Source organism: Oncorhynchus keta, chromosome 16 (assembly GCF_023373465.1).
Source record: "Oncorhynchus keta strain PuntledgeMale-10-30-2019 chromosome 16, Oket_V2, whole genome shotgun sequence".
NCBI lineage: Eukaryota > Metazoa > Chordata > Actinopteri > Salmoniformes > Salmonidae > Oncorhynchus > Oncorhynchus keta.
This window is the reverse complement of record NC_068436.1, coordinates 21685881-21708521: the sequence shown is the minus strand read 5'-3', so window position 1 is coordinate 21708521 and position 22641 is coordinate 21685881. Positions and strand designations below refer to the sequence as shown.

At 44.9% G+C, this 22641-nt stretch overlaps 1 pseudogene; it reads right to left on the bottom strand.

Annotated features, from left to right (window-relative positions):
* Window positions 1–966: 966 nt before the first annotated feature.
* Window positions 967–8706, bottom strand: LOC127908067 (homeobox protein HMX3-like; annotated as a pseudogene).
* Window positions 8707–22641: the final 13935 nt, after the last annotated feature.

Here is a 22641-nt window from a genome sequence, read left to right as displayed (position 1 = left end):
TAACCCACTGTTCCTAGACCAGTTAACCCCACTGTTCCTAGACCAGTTAACCCACTGTTCCTAGACCAGTTAACCCCACTGTTCCTAGACCAGTTAACCCCACTGTTCCTAGACCAGTTAAACACTGTTCCTAGACCAGTTAACCCACTGTTCCTAACGTGTGTTAACCCACTGTTCCTAGACCAGTTAACCCACTGTTCCTAGACCAGTTAACCCACTGTTCCAGAGACCAGGGTCCGACTAACCCACTGTTCCTAGACCAGTTAACCCACTGTTCGTAGACCAGTTAACCCACTGTTCCTAGACCAGTTAACCCCACTGTTCCTAGACCAGTTAAAATCCCACTGTTCAGACCCTAACACTGTTCCTAGACCAGTTAACCCACTGTTCCTAGACCAGTTAACCCACTGTTCCTAGACCAGTTAACCCCACTGTTCCTAGACCAGTTAACCCCACTGTTCCTAGACCAGTTAACCCACTGTTCCTAGACCAGTTAAATACTGTTCCTGTTAACCCACTGTTCCTTACCAGTTAACCCACTGTTCCTAGACCAGTTAACCCCACTGTTCCTAGACCAGTTAACCCACTGTTCCTATAGACCAGTTAACCCAACTGTTCCTAGACCAGTTAACCCACTGTTCCTATTAACCCCAAAATGATAAGAACCCCACTGTTCCTAGACCAGTTAACCCACTTAAACCAGTTAACTTGCACTGTTAGATAAAGTTAAATAAAATAGTTAAATAACCCACTGTTCCTAAAGGTTAAATAGACCAGGAACTTAAACTGTTCCTAGACCAGTTAACCCACTGTTCCTAAATAGTTAAAATAACTGTTCCTAGACCAGTTAAAATAAAGGTAAAATAACCCACTGTTCCTAAAGGTTAACCCAAGGGTTACCATTAACCCCAATTTAAAGTAACAACATGACGTGAACAAAAAGCAGTGAAAGCTCGGTAACGGTCTTTACACCAACCCGGTCATTTGCGAGCGTAGTAACGCATGGAGTGCGCAAAGGAGGAATGGATGTTCCTACCAGGGTTCGAGAAACTCATCAACGGAGGGAGACCTGGACACGTTGACGTTGAAACCCAACGTCGAGGGCGTGGAGCTTTCGTGATATAGAATCGGAACTCCACTATTCCGTTGGGACGAGTGGAACCCACGTTCCTAGATACGGTCTCTTGATCCGCGGCCATCTGTCTCTTCCATTTGTTCCGTCGATTCTGGACCAGATTTTCACCTGCGTTCCGTCAGCTGGAGAGAGGCCGCGATACCTGCCCGTTCAGAACTGCTCAGGTACCGTTTCATATCGAACGTCGACTCTAACCAGAAACACCTGACTCCGACTGAAAACGGTTCTAGTTTTCTTCTTCCCGGATAGAGCTCGGGTCCAGAGGGCTTCCCGGGTCCGACTGATCGTCAAAGGCGTTCTGCGTCTCGTCGTTGTCGTCGGTCAGGCTGCTGTCTGCCGTTTTCCGTCCCGTTTTGTCGCTGCCTTCAGTGGGTTCTTCTGACACGGCGGAAGAGACCCCAGTTCGGTCGCTGGCTGAGTGGGAACAGCTGTTCCTAGACCTGAGCATCTGCTGTCCTCGTTGGGATCTGTGGGGAAAAAATACAACATGAATTAAATGTGAATCCTAGATAGGGACACATGGCATCAAAGTCTGAATGATTTCAATAGGCTGTTGATGAGAACAGAAGTTAACCATAAAAACAAAGGGGTCAAATATTCCTGTACCTATAGTTAATCTTTGATCTTAAAGTTAACCCACTGAGTAATGGAAAGATAACTGATACAGAGATAACTGACAGAGAGATACCTGATGGAGAGATAACTGATGAAGAGATAACTGATGGAGAGATGAACTGATGGAGAGATAACTGATGGAGAGAACTGATGGAGAGATAAATGATGGAGGATAACTGATGGAGAGAAATAAAGGTTAATAGAGATAAAATGGAGAGAACTGATGGAGAGAAATAAAGGTAAAACTATTCCCTATAATAGTGAAGGTAAAATATGTTAAATAAAGAGGAAATAACTTAATGGAGGTGAACTATGGAAATTCTAACTGATGGAGAGATAACCCTAAAGAACTGATGGAACTAACTGATGGAGAGATAATATTAACTGATGGAGAGTAACTGATGGAGAGATAACTGATGGAGAGATAACTGATGGAGAGATAACTGATGGAGAGGAGAAGATGGAGACTACTTACTGATGGAGAAACCCATGGAGAGAGTGAACTGGAGAGAATGATGGAGAGATAACTGATGGGAGAACTGATGGAGTGAAACTTCTGGACCTAGAGAACTATGGAGAGAACTGTGGAGAGATAATAGTGATGTGACCAGAGCCTTGGAGAGATAATAGATGAACCAGATGTAGATAACATGTAGCTGATTCCTAACTGATGGAGTGAACTGCTCAGGACCGTGATATCGAACGCCCTAACTGATGGAGAGAACCTGATGGAGAAAACGGATGATGAAGAGATAACTGATGGAGAGCCTGATGAGAGAGATAATCCGATGGAGTGAAAAATGGAGAGATAACTGATGGTCAGGCTGCGTGGAGATAATATGATGAAGAGATAACTGATGGAGTTGATTCCCTATAACTGATGGAGAACTACTTCTGACCTAACTGATGGAGAGCCCTCATGGAGAGATAATATGATGGAACTAACTGATGGGAGATAACTGATGGAGAGATAATATGATGGAGATAACTGATGGAGAGAACTGATGCAGAGATAACTGATGGAGAGAACTACTTCTGATAACTGATGGAGAGATAACTGATGGGAGATAACTGATAGAGATAAACTATAGTGAACTGATGAGAGATAATATCCCTAAGATAACTGATGGAGAGATAACTATGATGAGAGATAACTGATGGAGAGACAATATGATGGAGAGATAATATGATGGAGATAACTGATGGAGAGAACTGATGCTAGAGATAATATGATGGAGAGATAATATGGAGATAACTGATGGAGAGAGATAACTGATGGAGAGATAACTGATGGAGAGATAACTGATAGAGAGAACTGATGGAGAGATAATATGATGGAGAGATAATATGATGGAGATAACTGATGGAGAGATAACTGATGGAGAGATAACTGATGGAGAGATAACTGATGGAACTAACGGATAGAGACCTGGGAGAGATAATATGATGGAGATAACTGATGGAGAGATAATATGATGGAGAGATAACTGATGGAGAGATAACTGATGGAGATATAACTGATGGAGAGATAACTGATGGAGAGATAACTGATGGAGAGATAATATGATGGAGAGATAATATGATGGAGAGATAATATGATGGAGAGATAACTGATGGAGAGATAACTGATATAGATAACTGATGGAGAGATAACTGATGGAGAGATAACTGATAGAGAGAACTGATGGAGATTCCTATGATAGTGAACTAACTGATGGAGAGATAAATGATGAAGATAACTCATGCCAGAGATATTCCCTATGGTCAGGGTGAACTACTTCTAAATAGTAGAATTATTCCCTAAATAGTGAACTACTTCTGACCTAGGGCCCTATTCACTATATAATGAACTACTTCTGACCTAGGGCCCTATTCCCTAAATAGTGAAATACTTCTGACCTAGGGCCCTATTCACTATATAATGAACTACTTCTGACCTAGGGCCCTATTCCCTAAATAGTGAAACACTTCTGACCTAGGGCCCTATTCACTATATAGTGAACTACTTCTGACCTAGGGCCCTATTCACTATATAATGAACTACTCCTGACTTAGGGCCCTATTCCCTAAATAGTGAACTACTTCTGACCTAGGGCCCTATTCACTATATAATGAACTACTTCTGACCTAGGGCCCTATTCAATATATAATGAACTACTTCTGACCTAGGGCCCTATTCCTATATAGTGAACTACTTCTGACCTAGGGCCCTATTCACTATATAATGAACTACTTCTGACCTAGGGCCCTATTCCCTAAATAGTGAACTACTTCTGACCTAGGGCCCTATTCACTATATAATGAACTACTTCTGACCTAGGGCCCTATTCCCTATATAGTGAACTACTTCTGACCTAGGGCCCTATTCCCTAAATAGTGAACTACTTCTGACCTAGGGCCCTATTCACTATATAATGAACTACTTCTGACCTAGGGCCCTATTCACTATATAATGAACTACTCCTGACCTAGGGCCCTATTCACTATATAATGAACTACTCCTGACCTAGGGCCCTATTCACTATATAATGAACTACTTCTGACCTAGGGCCCTATTCACTATATAATGAACTACTAGTGACCAGGGCCCTATTCCCTATATAGTGAACTACTTCTGACCTAGGGCCCTATTCCCTATATAGTGAACTACTTCTGACCTAGGGCCCTACTCCCTATATAGTGCACTACTTCTGACCTAGGGCCCTATTCCCTATATAGTGAACTACTTCTGACCTAGGGCCCTATTCCCTATATAGTGAACTACTAGTGACCAGAGCCCTATTCCCTATATAGTGAACTACTTCTGACCTAGGGCCCTATTCCCTATATAGTGAACTACTTCTGACCTAGGGCCCTATTCCCTATATAGTGAACTACTAGTGACCAGGGCCCTATTCCCTATATAGTGAACTACTTCTGACCTAGGGCCCTATTCCCTATATAGTGAACTACTTCTGACCTAGGGCCCTATTCCCTATATAGTGAACTACTAGTGACCAGAGCCCTATTCCCTATATAGTGAACTACTAGACCAGAGCCCTATTCCCTATATAGTGAACTACTAGTGACCAGAGCCCTATTCCCTATATAGTGAACTACTAGTGACCAGGGCCCTATTCCCTATATAGTGAACTACTTCTGACCAGGCCCTATTCCCTATATAGTGAACTACTAGTGACCAGGGCCCTATTCCTATATAGTGCACTATTTTGACCAGGGCCCTATTCCCTATATAGTGAACTACTTTAGACCAGGGCCCTATTCCCTATATAGTGCAACTTTAGACCAGGGACCTATTCCCTATAGTAGTGCATTATTTTAGACCAGGGCCCTATTCCCTATATATAGTGCACTACTTCTGACCAGAGCCCTATTCCCTATCTAGTGAACTACTAGTGACCATTACTAGAGCCTTATGAGTTTAGACCAGAGGCCATAGGACTCAAAGAGCCCTATAGGGAGGAGAAGAGAGGTTCCATGGGAAGAACCCTGTGCCTGACGGCTGTTCTGAAGAGACCAGAGACCCTGTTCCCTGGGAACTCTAGGACAAACTAAGCACTCTTGAGCCTTTAATGAGTTTGGAATGGCTGCAGAGAGAGAGAGAGGGAGAGAGAGAGAGAGGGAACTTCTGAGAGAAAGGGAAGAGAGAAAAGAGAGAAAAGAGAGAGAGAGAAGGGAAAGAGAGAGAGAGGGGGGAGAAGAGAGAGAGAGAGAGGAGGGAAGAGAGAGAGAGAGGGAAGAGAGAGAGAGAAGGAGGAATTCCCTAGAGAGAGGAGGGGAGAGAGAGGGGGCCAAACATGAGCTCACTGCTTCTGTTAGTTTTACCAAATGAAGCAGGGGGCCTCGTTGACCCTCCAGAGGACACTTCCCTCTATCAGTAGACTGGCTGACCAGACAGGACCAGAGGACACTTCCCTCTATCAGTAGACTGGCTGACCAGACAGGACCAGGGGACACTTCCCTCTATCAGTAGACTGGCTGACCAGACAGGACCAGACAGACCAGGACACTTCCCTCTATCAGTAGACTGGCTGACCAGACAGGACCAGAGGACACTTCCCTCTATCAGTAGACTGGCTGACCAGACAGGACCTGGGGACACTTCCCTCTATCAGTAGACCAGGCTGACCAGACAGGACCAGGGGACACTTCCCTCTATCAGTAGACTGGCTGACCAGACAGGACCAGGGGACACTTCCCTCTATCAGTAGACTGGCTGACCAGACAGGACCAGGGGACACTTCCCTCTATCAGTAGACAGGCTGACCAGACAGGACCAGGGGACACTTCCCTCTATCAGTAGACTGGCTGACCAGACAGGACCAGGGGACACTTCCCTCTATCAGTAGACTGGCTGACCAGACAGGACCAGGGACACTTCCCTCTATCAGTAGACTGGCTGACCAGACAGGACCAGAGGACACTTCCCTCTATCAGTAGACTGGCTGACCAGACAGGACCAGGGGACACTTCCCTCTATCAGTAGACTGGCTGACCAGACAGGACCAGGGGACACTTCCCTCTATCAGTAGACTGGCTGACCAGACAGGACCAGAGGACACTTCCCTCTATCAGTAGACTGGCTGACCAGACAGGACCAGGGACACTTCCCTCTATCAGTAGACTGGCTGACCAGACAGGACCAGACTGGCTGTCCAGACAGGACCAGACAGACACTTCCCTCTATCAGTAGACTGGCTGACCAGACAGGACCAGAAGACACTTCCCTCTATCAGTAGACTGGCTGACCAGACAGGACCAGGGGACACTTCCCTCTATCAGTAGACTGGCTGACCAGACAGGACCAGAGGACACTTCCCTCTATCAGTAGACTGGCTGAGCAGACAGGACCAGAGGACACTTCCCTCTATCAGTAGACTGGCTGACCAGACAGGACCAGGGGACACTTCCCTCTATCAGTAGACTGGCTGACCAGACAGGACCAGAGGACACTTCCCTCTATCAGTAGACTGGCTGACCAGACAGGACCAGAGGACACTTCCCTCTATCAGTAGACTGGCTGACCAGACAGGACCAGGGGACACTTCCCTCTATCAGTAGACTGGCTGACCAGACAGGACCAGAGGACACTTCCCTCTATCAGTAGACTGGCTGACCAGACAGGACCAGGGGACACTTCCCTCTATCAGTAGACTGGCTGACCAGACAGGACCAGAGGACACTTCCCTCTATCAGTAGACTGGCTGACCAGACAGGACCAGGGGACACTTCCCTCTATCAGTAGACTGGCTGACCAGACAGGACCAGAGGACACTTCCCTCTATCAGTAGACTGGCTGACCAGACAGGACCAGGGGACACTTCCCAGACAGGACCAGAGGACACTCTATCAGTAGACTGGCTGACCAGACAGGACCAGAGGACACTTCCCTCTATCAGTAGACTGGCTGACCAGACAGGACCAGAAGGACACTTCCCACTATCAGTAGACTGGCTGACCAGACAGGACCAGAGGACACTTCCCTCTATCAGTAGACTGGCTGACCAGACAGGACCAGAAGACACTTCCCTCTATCAGTAGACTGGCTGACCAGACAGGACCAGAGGACACTTCCCTCTATCAGTAGACTGGCTGACCAGACAGGACCAGGGACACTTCCCTCTATCAGTAGACTGGCTGACCAGACAGGACCAGGGACACTTCCCTCTATCAGTAGACTGGCTGACCAGACAGGACCAGACAATCCCAATATGGCACCCGATTCCATATATAGTGCACTACTATAGACCAGAGTCATATTCCCTATAGGGTGCACTACTTTAGACCAGGGCCTATGGCACCGAGTTTGGTCTAACGTAACAGGTCAGGTCGCAGTTGTAAATGAGAACTTGTTCTCAACTGGCCTTCCTGGTTAAATAAAGGTGAGAATTTAATATATATATTTTTTAAATAGAGCTGATAGGGGCACATTGGGCTCTTTTCTAAAGTAGTGCACCGTATAGGGAATAGGGTGCCATTTGCGTTCCCGACCTATAGTGACAGGCAGTGTGCGTAATTAGAGATATAGGCTTAGTCATGATGCGCGATAGGACTATCACGACACACGATATAGACGTAATATATACCACATGTCGGCGTAACATGTGGTTAAACCTCCTTGACAGGTCTCCCTGGTAAAAAAAAAGTATTTTTGTTTTTACCTCAATGGGACTGATTAAACAAAGGTTATTGTGAGATGATCTTGGCCCTAGATGTCGACTACAGGCCTAAAACCTCGTGTTGTTATAGCCAAATATAACTGGGCCATTCAAACCCTTCGATCGCAATGAGAAGCTGTTTCTTATCTTCACAATATAGACTATCCGACCAGCTTCGATCATGCAGTCAAAGATAATTATAGGAATATTTATCTAACGGAATACAGACAGATTACTGTATTGCCCATACAGTCACTCAGCTTCCAATTGGCTCATTAATCAACCCCTCCTCTCCCCTGTAACTATTCCCCAGGTCGTTGCTGCAAATGAGAACATGTTCTCAGTCAACTTACCTGGTAAAATGATGGATAAATAAATAAATGTAAAACATTTAAACGATGGCTCTTGTGGACATTTTATTTACAATGGATCTCATACAGTAGATTCGATTATGCCGTTAAAAAAAACAATTAAACACAACAATTTATCCAATAAAATAAAGATATAGGCAACTTACTGTTGGACCTTTTGAGACTGAGTGGTTTGACGTTAACGGCTGCGGCTCCTCTGTTCGGTTCTAACTGCGAGTCTCTCCGGGGAACCCTCGGCGCCGAGGCCGGAGCAGGCTGCCACTTGACCGGCCACTTGGCTGGGATGTCCCGCTAAGACTCGGCTAGATGGGTCGACCATCTCATTCCGCTCCATACTCTCCTCCGCGGTCCTGCTACTATACTGGCTGTTGTTGTTGTTGTTGTTGTTGTTGAGTTGACTGTCCGTTGAAATACGTTGACTCTCCATTCTTCCTCGAGCCGAGTAGGTTTTCGATGTAAAACGAGGAGACTTTTGACGGTGTCGAAGCCTGAGTGTCTGTCGCCTTGTCGTGCATGATGTTTTTAAATGAAAAAACAAATGCAAATCCCTGGCCACTCAAACAAAACAATCCTCCTGCGTCGGTGACGACGAGCACCTGTGTTCTGTTACTCCGCACAACAAAACTGTTATTTTCGTTGTTGTTGATGTGTGTCCCGGTCGGATCTTAATAAAAGAACCATCTCAACCGGGTTTCTCCATTCTCCCCTGTTTAGAAATGATAAATCCTCATCACCGAAACGTGGAAATCGTTACCAGGGCGGCCCTGGAGCTCCGTGGCGCCAGCACAGCACCGGGCAGAGACCGGAGAGGTTGTAGCCTACAGCGGGGAAGCGAGTCAAGACAAACGGTTGACGAGCGGAGGGTGATTGGACAAGCCACAATATCAAATGGGATGACTCCAGGAGAGGAGAGCGAGGTTTCCGTCGCAAATGGCACTCTATCCCTTACACAGTGCACTACTTTTGACCCTAGCCCTACAGACCCTGGTCAAAGGTAAGCGCTATAAAAGGAATAGGGTACATTTTCCCTCTATCGGAGGGACTCGACGGAGCCGAGAATTACTCTGTCTGACGGGGACTCGCCTCTCGCCTCCCCTCAGCTACTGCTGCAGGCGCGCGTGTGTGTGCCTGCGTGCCCGCGTGCACCACCGGGGCCAGGGAGACCCCCCCCAGTAATTCAGTGAACGAGCCTTTATTTGGGTCAATTAGGAGGCAAATGAAAATACAGGAAGAGAGAGAGAACACAGTCCTCCTCCTCCTCGCGGGTCCCATATGGTTCCACAGCGCTGTACACGGAAAGGAAGAGCCGTCTGTATCTACTACTGTACGTACACCACCGCCTATTGGCTAACCGGGGAAATGCGGTACGCTGCTAGACATGTAGGCTGTAAATAAAGGGACTCTAAAATCATCATAGTTAAAAATTACAAATAAACAACTTAGCATTTTCTTGTAGACGAAAAATGCGCTGCGTATATCTTACCGAGTGCGCTTTTCTGTGGGAGTAGATAAGGGCTAATTAATGTAGGCTTACCGTGTGCGCTTTTCTGTGGGAGTAGATAAGGACTAATTAATGTAGGCTTACCGTGTGCGCTTTTCTGTGGGAGTAGATAAGGGCTAATTAATGTAGGCTTACCGTGTGCGCTTTTCTGTGGGAGTAGATAAGGGCTAATTAATGTAGGCTTACCGTGTGCGCTTTTCTGTGGGAGTAGATAAGTAAAGGCTAATTAATGTAGGCTTACCGAGTGCGCTTTTCTGTGGGAGTAGATAAGGGCTAATTAATGTAGGCTTACCGAGTGCGCTTTTCTGTGGGAGTAGATAAGGGCTAATTAATGTAGGCTTACCGAGTGTGCTTTTCTGTGGGAGTAGATAAGGGCTAATTAATGTAGGCTTACCGAGTGCGCTTTTCTGTGGGAGTAGATAAGGGCTAATTAATGTAGGCTTACCGAGTGCGCTTTTCTGTGGGAGTAGATAAGGGCTAATTAATGTAGGCTTACCGAGTGCGCTTTTCTGTGGGAGTAGATAAGGGCTAATTAATGTAGGCTTACCGAGTGAGCTTTTCTGTGGGAGTAGATAAGGGCTAATTAATGTAGGCTTACCGAGTGCGCTTTTCTGTGGGAGTAGATAAGGGCTAATTAATGTAGGCTTACCGAGTGCGCTTTTCTGTGGGAGTTGATAAGGGCTAATTAATGTAGGCTTACCGAGTGCGCTTTTCTGTGGGAGTAGATAAGTAAAGGCTAATTAATGTAGGCTTACCGAGTGCGCTTTTCTGTGGGAGTAGATAAGGGCTAATTAATGTAGGCTTACCGAGTGCGCTTTTCTGTGGGAGTAGATAAGGGCTAATTAATGTAGGCTTACCGAGTGCGCTTTTCTGTGGGAGTAGATAAGGGCTAATTAATGTAGGCTTACCGAGTGCGCTTTTCTGTGGGAGTAGATAAATGGCTAATTAATGTAGGCTTACCGAGTGCGCTTTTCTGTGGGAGTAGATAAGGGCTAATTAATGTAGGCTTACCAAGTGCGCTTTTCTGTGGGAGTAGATAAGGGCTAATTAATGTAGGCTTACCGAGTGCGCTTTTCTGTGGGAGTAGATAAGGGCTAATTAATGTAGGCTTACCAGTGCGCTTTTCTGTGGGAGTTGATAAAGGCTAATTAATGTAGGCTTACCGAGTGCTTTTCTGTGGGAGTAGATAAGGGCTAATTAATGTAGGCTTACCGAGTGCGCTTTTCTGTGGGAGTAGATAAGGGCTAATTAATGTAGGCATACCGAGTGCGCTTTTCTGTGGGAGTAGATAAGGGCTAATTAATGTAGGCATACCGAGTGCGCTTTTCTGTGGGAGTAGATAAGGGCTAATTAATGTAGGCTTACCGAGTGCGCTTTTCTGTGGGAGTTGATAAGGGGTAATTAATGTAGGCTTACCGAGTGCGCTTTTCTGTGGGAGTTGATAAGGGCTAATTTTTGTTAGGCTGACCTATGTTATGTTATGACCCTGTCGTCTTGACGTATTTTCTGTAGGGAAACCAGATAAGGGCTAATTAATGTAGGCTGACCGAAAAATGCGCTTTTTTTGTGGGAGTTGATAAAATAAAATGAATTAATGTAGGCTGACCGAAATCTGCCCATTTCTGTGGGAGTTGATAAGTAAAGGATAATTAATTTAGGCTTACCTCCAGAGTGACACAGGGGTCTAAAGTGCGCATTCTGTGGGAGTTGATAAGTGGCTGCATCAATTCAAGGCCGTGTTGAGGCCCACCGAGTGCGCATTTAAGTCTGTGGGAGTAGATAAGGGCTAATTAATGGAACAGCTTACCATGTGCGCTTTTCTGTGGGAGTTGATAAGTAAAGGCTAATTAATGTAGGCTTAGGTGTCTCCGGAAGGTGGTGATTGACTCCGCTTTTCTGTGGGAGTTGATAAGTAAAGGATAATTAATGTAGGCTTACTGAGTGCGCTTTTCTGTGGGGTTGATAAGGGCTAATGGATAATATAGGCTTACCGTGTGCGCCTTCTGTGGGAGTAGATACCTAAAGGCTAATTAATGTAGGCTTACCGAGTGCAGCTTTTCTGTGGGAGTTGATAAGGGGTAATTAATGTAGGCTTACCGATGCAAGCTTCAACTGGAAGCCAGTGCGCTTTTCTGTGGGAGTAGATAAGGGCTAATTAATGTAGGCTTAGACCGAGTGGATGCTTTTCTGAGGGAGTAGATAAACCTACAGGCTGGGCCATTAATGTAGGCCTACCGAGTGAGCTTTTCTGAGGGAGTAGATGGAGGGCTAATTAATGTAGGCTTACAGAGTGCGCTTTTCTGAGGGAGTAGATAGTAAAGGCTAATTAATGTAGGCTTACCGTAATGTGTGTCGCTGCTGTGGGAGTAGATAAGTTAAGGGCTAATTAATGTAGGCTTAGAGGGCCTAGAACAGTGTGCTTTTCTGAGGTGAGTAGATAAGGGCTAATTAATGTAGGCTTACCGGTAGGAGTGTGCTTTTCTGGGGAGTAGATAAGGGCTAATTAATGTAGGCCCAAGTGAGCTTTTCTGAGGAGTAGATAAGTATCTAATTAATGTAGGCTTACCGAGTGATGAGAGCAGAGGAGTAGATAAGGGCTAATTAATGTAGGCTTACCGAGTGTGCTTTTCTGAGGGAGTAGATAAGGGCTAATTAATGTAGGCTTACCCTGAGTGTGCTTTTCTGAGGGAGTAGATAGGGGCTAATTAATGTAGGCTTCAAGAGCTTTTCTGAGGGAAAAGTAGATAATAAAGGTCTAATTAATGTAGGGATTTTTTTCAGAAGGGTGCAACTCTCGCTTTCTGTGGGAGTAGATAAGGGCTAATTAATGTAGGGATGAGTGCGCTTTTCTGTGGGAGTAGATAAGGGCTAATTAATGTAGGCTCTGGAGAGGAGGAGCTTTTCTGAGGGAGTAGAACCAGGGCTAATTAATGTAGGCATCTGCCGAGTGGGGAGGGGGAGGAGGATTCAGGGAGTAGATAAGGGCTAATTAATGTAGGCTTACCGAGTGCGCTTTTCTCTGGGAGTTGATAAGTAAAGGATGGGTAATTATGTTTTGTTATTTTATCTCTCCGTTCTGTGTATTATTGGGGCTCTATGTTAGTTATGACCCTGTCGTCTTGACTGTATGTTAAATCTTAGCTAGGAGAAACCATACTAAATGTTGAGCAGAGGGATAGTTTAATATTTCTAATCAGTGACCCGTAAAATATATATTTTTTTGGATGAGCATATTGATCAAAATAAAATGAATCGTAGGCAGTTGTCTTCCTGCCGGAAGAAGTGTATTATTCCAGAAATCTCCCATTCACACGGGGAAGGGAAGTTCTGCTGGTAGAACCGAGGACACGTGACATTTTGTTTTTGAGAACTGTCATTATTTCTCTCCGGCTCCAGAGTGACGCAGCGGTCTAAAGACACTGCATTTCAGTGCACGAGGCGTCACTGTGAGTCGCTGATTCAAAGAATCCTGGCTGCATCACATCAAGGCCGTGATTGGGAGTCCCATAGGGTGGCCACAATTGTCCCAGTGTCGTCCAGCTTTGTTTTCGGTGTAGGCCGTCATTGTAAATAAGAATTTGTTTTTTAACTGAATTGCCTAGTTAAATAAAGAAAACATACTTTACAATGTAAATTTATTATCGTGTAAGAATTATGGTCTTATGGAGCCCATACAAATTGATTTGCATTCACCTTATGACATCCAGTGGAACAGCCATACAATAGTGCATCCAACATCATTTAGATGTTATATTTATCCTAGGTATTCCTTAAAGAACGGTATTTCAGGTGTCTCCACTGGCCTGTGATTGACATACGCTGTCCTGACAAAACACGTTTAAAACACGAGTTCAATAAGACGAGCCAGAGTCAGCAAACCCTTTGACTGGGCTGAAGGAGGGAATTATGTTAGGGAGCAGCAGGCCAGTCTGGTGGATGAATCCCAGTGCCCTTGTTTGGGTGTAAAACTGATCAGGCCTGAGGTACTGAGGTGACACTGACCCTATTTAATTGCTCCGTAGGCAGCACCATGGTCTTGTATCCGATGCGTTTAATGGAAATGGACCGAAATATAAAAGCGGGGTGATGTTACAAGAACTATGGGAAGGTCAACACCAGACGGGCTGCGCCTATGAGTTGATTTTAATGGCACAGACAGGGAGCAAAGTCTAAAGCATATTCAGTAATCCAGCTCAGATGACAAGTGCCTGGATTAGGAGCTATCCATGTTATTGTGCATTAATTATGGTTCAAGTTAATTTTGACTTACTATCACAAACAGTCTTATCATCCTCCATAGAAATATTAAAATGATCGCCCATTGACGTTGCTTTTACCCTTCTGGGTGACATGGCAACCAACATCATTTAGATTTTTCATTATTTCTGGACACGGAAAAGCAACAGTGATGACCTTTAGGGACCACTGGCCTCCTCACTGGCCTGTAATTACATACATATCTACAGACAAAACACGTTTCCAACTCGAGTTCAATAAAACGAGTAGGTCTACAAACCCTAGTTTGGGATCGGAAGGAGAGGAATTATGTTAGGAAGCAGCCCTCTGGCGGTTCTCTCCCCGTCTACAACGAGGTGGAAGAATCTGTCGATGTGCCCTTGAGCAAGACACTGACCCTATTTAATTGCCCCTGTAAGCCCCCCTCTCTGTATACGAGCGTTTAATAAATGACCCCCTTCTCTCTCTCCTTTCTAATATAAAATTATGTCTCAATATGTCTCTAGTCAAGAACCTAGGCCTAGAATTGATTTTAAATGTCCTTCTGTAGCTCAGTTGGTAGAGCATGGCGCTTTACACCACAGGGTAGTGGGTGAAACCGGGACCATGACCCATTCGTAGAATGTATGTCACACATGACTGTCATGTCTGGTTGGATAAAAGTGTCCGCTAAAATGGCATTTATTTATTATTATTATTAAATAACACAGAATATGTTTAGACTTTTCCGTCTATGTAAAGCTCAGATGGCCTGTTTCTGAGCTATCCATGTTATTGTGCATTAATTATGGTTCAAGTTGATATTGACTTTCCTTATGAAAAATTTTTCATCATCCTCCATAGAAATATTAAAATGATAGCTTACATTTACATTACATTTAAGTCATTTAGGTAGACGCTCTTATCCAGAGCGACTTACAAATTGGTGCATCTTCTTATGACCACCAGTGGAGATGCCACTTGCATCTAAATCTTGTTGGGTAGAAGGGGGATGATTTACTTACCCTTACTTAGTAGGTATTCCTTGGGTAGAGGTGGGGTTTTGGGTGTCTTAGTGGGTAGAAGGGTAGATTGACTCCGCTGTCCTGGCGTGGTGAGGGAGTTTGTTCCACCATTGGGGGTAGAAGGGTAGTTTTGACTTTTGGGTCTCTTCTCAGTGGGGGAGAAGGGTAGAGATTTTGATGAACGCTTAGTGCCCTTGTTTTTGGGTGTAGGGCCTGATCTTAGCCTGGAGGTACTGAGGGTGATGGATTTTTGGGTCTCTTTTACCCTTCTGGGTGACATGGCAGAGACACGCTTTTGGGTCCTTCTGGGTGACATGGCAACCAGACACGCTTTTACCCTTCTGGGTGACATGGCAACCAGACACGCCTTCAGATTTCTTCATTATTTCTTTCAATTGAGTCAGCAGGGTGATGACCTTTACTGGGACCACTGGCTCTCCTCAGTTCTCTCTCGGGTCTTTCTCCATCTTCTCTCCTTCTCTCTATCTCTCCCTCTTAGATGGATTTTCTCTGTCTCTCTCTGTGGGTCCCCCTTACCCCTCATGGATTTTTGGGTCCTTTCTATCTCTCCCCCTGGATTTTTGGGTCTCTCTCCTTTCTATCTCTCTCCCTTACCCCCTTTCTGTCTCTCTCTTCTCCTTTCTATCTCTCCCCCCTTAGATGGATTTTCTCTCTCTCTCTCCTGGGTAGAAGGGTCCCCTTACCCCCTTTCTGTCTCTCTCTCTCTCCTTTCTATCTCTCCCCCTTACCCCCCTCTCTTCTCTCTCTCTTCTCTCCTTTCTAGAAGGGTTAGATGGATTTCTCTCTCTCTCTTTCTATCTGGGTCCCCTTACCCCCCTTCTCTCTCTTTCTATCTCTCCCCCTTACCCCCCTCTCATGTAGAAGGGTCTCTTTCTCTCTCTCTCTCTCTGTCTAGAAGGGTAGATAGTACCTTGGGCCAGAGTTAGCTCATGACCACGGATCAGAGGAGCACGCTCCTCTTTACACGACACTTTGGGTCAATAACGTGGGTGAGAAGGGTACTATGACCCCGTTCTTGAGGTCACGCACCTGTCATGTCTGGTTGGAGAAGGTCGTAATGGATTTTTGTGGTCTCTTGGACTTGTGGGTAGAAGGGTAGATGGATTTTTGGGTCTCTTCTTAGTGGGTAGAAGGGTAGATTGATTTTTGGGTCTCTTCTTAGTGGGTAGAAGGGTAGATGGATTTTTGGGTCTCTTCTTAGTGGGTAGAAGGGTAGATTGAGTTTTGGGTCTCTTCTTAGTGGGTAGAAGGGTAGATTGATTTTTGGGTCTCTTCTTAGTGGGTAGAAGGGTAGATGGATTTTTGGGTCTCTTCTTAGTGGGTAGAAGGGTAGATGGATTTTGGGTCTCTTAGTGGGTAGAAGGGTAGATTGATTTTGGGTCTCTTCTTAGTGGGTAGAAGGGTAGATTGATTTTGGGTCTCTTCTTAGTGGGTAGAAGGGTAGATTGATTTTGGGTCTCTTAGTGGGTAGAAGGGTAGATGGATTTTGGGTCTCTTCTTAGTGGGTAGAAGGGTAGATGGATTTTGGGTCTCTTCTTAGTGGGTTGAAGGGTAGATGGATTTTTGGGTCTCTTCTTAGTGGGTAGAAGGGTAGATTGATTTTTGGGTCTCTTCTTAGTGGGTAGAAGGGTAGATTGATTTTGGGGTCTCTTAGTGGGTAGATGGATTTTTGGGTCTCTTCTTAGTGGGTAGAAGGGTAGATTGATTTTGGGGTCTCTTAGTCTTTGTTCTACAAGGGAAGTAAAACCAAACAAATTAGCCGATAAAATTGTAATTACGTTATCTGATATATTTTATGAGTTACAGTATGAGTGAATTTATTTATTTTACTTCGGCTACTTTTATTTATTTACTGAAGTATTGAAAGCCTGTTTTGGTGAACAAATTAAAAAGCTGCATATTTTTCAAAACCTGAGCGCAAATTGATTAGACATACAACGTATTTCCAACCATTGTTTATTATAATGCAGCTCAAAAAATACAACCCACAAATATATTGTCATATCGGCCCACTGAACGTTCTCGTCCTTTGTATTTCAACCCCGTATTTTGAGTTGACCGTTAAAATATCGTAAGAAATAAATGAGAATTTGCGATACATTATTATTATTCTTTATTGTTTTTTAAATCAAACCGTATGGAACATAATTTGTTTATGTCGTCATACAATTGATGAGACACATTATTATTATTATTATTCTTTATTGTTTTTTAAATCAAACCGTATGGAACATAATTTGTTTATGTCGTCATACAGTCCAATTGACGCTATAATAGTATAAATGGAATTAATCGACAGAACATTTTGAATGAACAAGTCATTCGATAACGACAAAAGAATATTACGACTCTTATTTATGGAATCCAACGCGCACGTTTCTCTCTGAGGTCATCGTTGTAAAAAAACATTCCCGCAGTCATGCCGCATTGAGACGATATTCGATTAAAAAAAATGTTGAATGTACATCTTTTTTTTTCGTGCCCTAATTAATCACATTGTTGATCCCCCAAAAAATAATACTTGGCCTGTTTGTAGGTTTATTCTTTGTGCTAAATATTAGTAAAATGTTACGGTTTTGTCAGGTCGGATTTGTCATTTCATGGGTAGCCTAACAACGTCTGATCAATTTACGAGCGGAGAAACCTGTCCGGTGTCCTTGATAGAAGACGCATTGTTTCACTCTGTTAGATCTTAAAATAAAATTAACTTGCTATGAATTATGGTTGTTATGGTTATGCCGTTATCACTCGGTCTAGCCTGAGTCCTTTTAATAGGCGGACTCGTCGTCCCGTCGTATCCGCACTGGGCAAAACCTGGTTGAATTAAAGTTTGTTTCCGCGTCATTTCAACCAAATAAGTGAACGTGAAGACGGTGAATTAACGTGGACAACCCATTGGATTTGCACAAAATCATCAAGGTAAGTTCATTTCTTATTTTTTTTTTTTTTTTTTTAATCCAAAGACATGGTTATTGGTTGCTGTAGCTGTTTCACATCGAAATCACAATAGTTGGAAAAGTTCAAACGTAAATCAAAATGACGTCTGTGCCCAGTGGGATCTCTTGATTAAGAACATATTTTTTATTTTAATTCGTCCAAAATATATTTTAGGTTTGATCATCGTTCCCATATAGGCCTGCACTCAAACAAACACAAATAATAATGGCCCGTGTTAATTTAAAGTCATTAACTTATCCGATCCAATGTAACCGGAAGTCATTGAGCTTGAACACAACACTATGACCTACCCCGCACTCTCACCGAACGCGGGGAATGAATGCGTCCCAAATGACACCCGAGGCACGGCTGTTGGTGGATGTTGTATACGTTATTCCTGAACAATTACAATAATTGTTTTCAGCTTCGGCTTTTGGTGTGTGTGTGTGTGGGTGTGTTGGTGTGTGTGCTGGTGTGTGTGCTGGTGTGTGTGTTGGTGTGTGATCTATTCAAGACCTTGTTGTGTAGACCTGTCCACATGTTTAACCAACTATAGCTGCTCTGATTCAGCCAGCATCCCTAATGTTAACCTGTTCCCTGTATAGTAGACCAGAGCCCTGTTCCCTGTATAGTAGACCAGAGCCCTGTTAATCTGTTCCCTGTATAGTAGACCAGAGCCCTAATGTTAATCTGTTCCCTGTATAGTAGACCAGAGCCCTGTTCCCTGTATAGTAGACCAGAGCCCTGTTCCCTGTATAGTAGACCAGAGCCCTAATGTTAATCTGTTCCCTGTATAGTAGACCAGAGCCCTAATGTTAATCTGTTCCCTGTATAGTAGACCAGAGCCCTGTTCCCTGTATAGTAGACCAGAGCCCTAATGTTAATCTGTTCCCTGTATAGTAGACCAGAGCCCTAATGTTAACCTGTTCCCTGTATAGTAGACCAGAGCCCTAATGTTAACCTGTTCCCTGTATAGTAGACCAGAGCCCTAATGTTAACCTGTTCCCTGTATAGTAGACCAGAGCCCTAATGTTAACCTGTTCCCTGTATAGTAGACCAGAGCCCTGTTCCCTGTATAGTAGACCAGAGCCCTAATGTTAATCTGTTCCCTGTATAGTAGACCAGAGCCCTAATGTTAATGTTCCCTGTATAGTAGACCAGAGCCCTGTTCCCTGTATAGTAGACCAGAGCCCTGTTCCCTGTATAGTAGACCAGAGCCCTGTTCCCTGTATAGTAGACCAGAGCCCTGTTCCCTGTATAGTAGACCAGAGCCCTGTTCCCTGTATAGTAGACCAGAGCCCTGTTCCCTGTATAGTAGACCAGAGCCCTGTTCCCTGTATAGTAGACCAGAGCCCTATTCCCTGTATAGTAGACCAGAGCCCTAATGTTAATTCCCTGTATAGTAGACCAGAGCCCTGTTGTTAACCTGTTCCCTGTATAGTAGACCAGAGCCCTAATGTTAATCTGTTCCCTGTATAGTAGACCAGAGCCCTAATGTTAACCCTAATGGAGCCCTGTTCCCTGTATAGTAGACCAGAGCCCTGTTCCCTGTATAGAGACCAGAGCCCTAATGTTCTGTTCCTGTATAGTAGACCAGAGCCCTGTTCCTGTATAGTAGACCAGAGCCCTGTTCCCTGTATAGTAGACCAGAGCCCTGTTCCCTGTATAGTAGACCAGAGCCTAATGTTAATGTTCCCTGTAGACCAGAGCCTTGTTAACCTGTTCCCTGTATAGTGACCAGAGCCCTGTTCTCTGTATAGTAGACCAGAGCCCTGTTCCCTGTATAGTAGACCAGAGCCCTAATGTTAATCTGTTCCCTGTATAGTAGACCAGAGCCCTGTTCCCTGTATAGTAGACCAGAGCCCTGTTCCCTGTATAGTAGACCAGAGCCCTAATGTTAACCTGTTCCCTGTATAGTAGACCAGAGCCCTAATGTTAGAACCTGTTCCCTGTATAGTAGACCAGAGCCCTAATGTTAACCTGTTCCCTGTATAGTAGACCAGAGCCCTAATGTTAATCTGTTCCCTGTATAGTAGACCAGAGCCCTGTTCCTGTTCCCTGTATAGTAGACCAGAGCCCTAATGTTAATCTGTTCCCTGTATAGTAGACCGAGCCCTAATGTTAATCTGTTCCCTGTATAGTAGACCAGAGCCCTGTTCCCTGTATAGTAGACCAGAGCCCTGTTCCCTGTATAGTAGACCAGAGCCCTGTTCCCTGTATAGTAGACCAGAGCCCTGTTCCCTGTATAGTAGACCAGAGCCCTGTTCCCTGTATAGTAGACCAGAGCCCTGTTCCCTGTATAGTAGACCAGAGCCCTGTTCCCTGTATAGTAGACCAGAGCCCTAATGTTAACCTGTTCCCTGTATAGTAGACCAGAGCCCTAATGTTAACCTGTTCCCTGTATAGTAGACCAGAGCCCTAATGTTAATCTGTTCCCTGTATAGTAGACCAGAGCCCTAATGTTAATCTGTTCCCTGTATAGTAGACCAGAGCCCTGTTCCCTGTATAGTAGACCAGAGCCCTGTTCCCTGTATAGTAGACCAGAGCCCTGTTCCCTGTATAGTAGACCAGAGCCCTGTTCCCTGTATAGTAGACCAGAGCCTTAATGTAGACCAGAGCCTTAACCCTAATGGAGCCCTGTTCTCTGTATAGTAGACCAGAGCCCTGTTCCCTGTATAGTAGACCAGAGCCCTAATGTTAATCTGTTCCCTGTATAGTAGACCAGAGCCCTGTTCCCTGTATAGTAGACCAGAGCCCTGTTCCCTGTATAGTAGACCAGAGCCCTAATGTTAACCTGTTCCCTGTATAGTAGACCAGAGCCCTAATGTTAACCTGTTCCCTGTATAGTAGACCAGAGCCCTAATGTTAACCTGTTCCCTGTATAGTAGACCAGAGCCCTAATGTTAATCTGTTCCCTGTATAGTAGACCAGAGCCCTGTTCCCTGTATAGTAGACCAGAGCCCTAATGTTAATCTGTTCCCTGTATAGTAGACCAGAGCCCTGTTCCCTGTATAGTAGACCAGAGCCCTGTTCCCTGTATAGTAGACCAGAGCCCTAATGTTAACCTGTTCCCTGTATAGTAGACCAGAGCCCTGTTCCCTGTATAGTAGACCAGAGCCCTAATGTTAACCTGTTCCCTGTATAGTAGACCAGAGCCCTAATGTTAACCTGTTCCCTGTATAGTAGACCAGAGCCCTAATGTTAACCTGTTCCCTGTATAGTAGACCAGAGCCCTAATGTTAACCTGTTCCCTGTATAGTAGACCAGAGCCCTGTTCCCTGTATAGTAGACCAGAGCCCTAATGTTAACCTGTTCCCTGTATAGTAGACCAGAGCCCTAATGTTAACCTGTTCCCTGTATAGTAGACCAGAGCCCTGTTCCCTGTATAGTAGACCAGAGCCCTAATGTAGCCCTGTTCCCTGTATAGTAGACCAGAGCCCTAATGTTAATCTGTTCCCTGTATAGTAGACCAGAGCCCTAATGGAGCCCTGTTCCCTGTATAGTAGACCAGAGCCCTAATGTTAATCTGTTCCCTGTATAGTAGACCAGAGCCCTGTTCCCTGTATAGTAGACCAGAGCCCTAATGTTAAACTGTTCCCTGTATAGTAGACCAGAGCCCTAATGTTAATCTGTTCCCTGTATAGTAGACCAGAGCCCTAATGTTAATCTGTTCCCTGTATAGTAGACCAGAGCCCTAATGTTAATCTGTTCCCTGTATAGTAGACCAGAGCCCTGTTCCCTGTATAGTAGACCAGAGCCCTAATGTTAATCTGTTCCCTGTATAGTAGACCGGAGCCCTGTTCCCTGTATAGTAGACCAGAGCCCTGTTCCCTGTATAGTAGACCAGATCCCTAATGTTAACCTGTTCCCTGTATAGTAGACCAGAGCGCTGTTCCCTGTATAGTAGACCAGAGCCCTAATGTTAACCTGTTCCCTGTATAGTAGACCAGAGCCCTAATGTTAACCTGTTCCCTGTATAGTAGACCAGAGCCCTAATGTTAACCTGTTCCCTGTATAGTAGACCAGAGCCCTAATGGAGCCCTGTTCCCTGTATAGTAGACCAGAGCCCTAATGTTAACCTGTTCCCTGTATAGTAGACCAGAGCCCTGTTCCCTGTATAGTAGACCAGAGCCCTAATGTTAACCTGTTCCCTGTATAGTAGACCAGAGCCCTAATGTTAACCTGTTCCCTGTATAGTAGACCAGAGCCCTAATGTAGCCCTGTTCCCTGTATAGTAGACCAGAGCCCTAATGTTAATCTGTTCCCTGTATAGTAGACCAGAGCCCTAATGGAGCCCTGTTCCCTGTATAGTAGACCAGAGCCCTAATGTTAATCTGTTCCCTGTATAGTAGACCAGAGCCCTGTTCCCTGTATAGTAGACCAGAGCCCTAATGTTAAACTGTTCCCTGTATAGTAGACCAGAGCCCTAATGTTAATCTGTTCCTCCAGAGCCCTAATGGTTCCCTGTATAGTAGACCAGAGCCCTAATGTTAATCTGTTCCTGTATAGTGGTCTGTGAGACCAGAGCCCTGTTCCCTGTATAGTAGACCAGAGCCCTGTTCCCTGTATAGTAGACCAGAGCCCTGTTCCCTGTATAGTAGACCAGAGCCCTGTTCCCTGTATAGTAGACCAGAGCCCTGTTCCCTGTATAGTAGACCAGAGC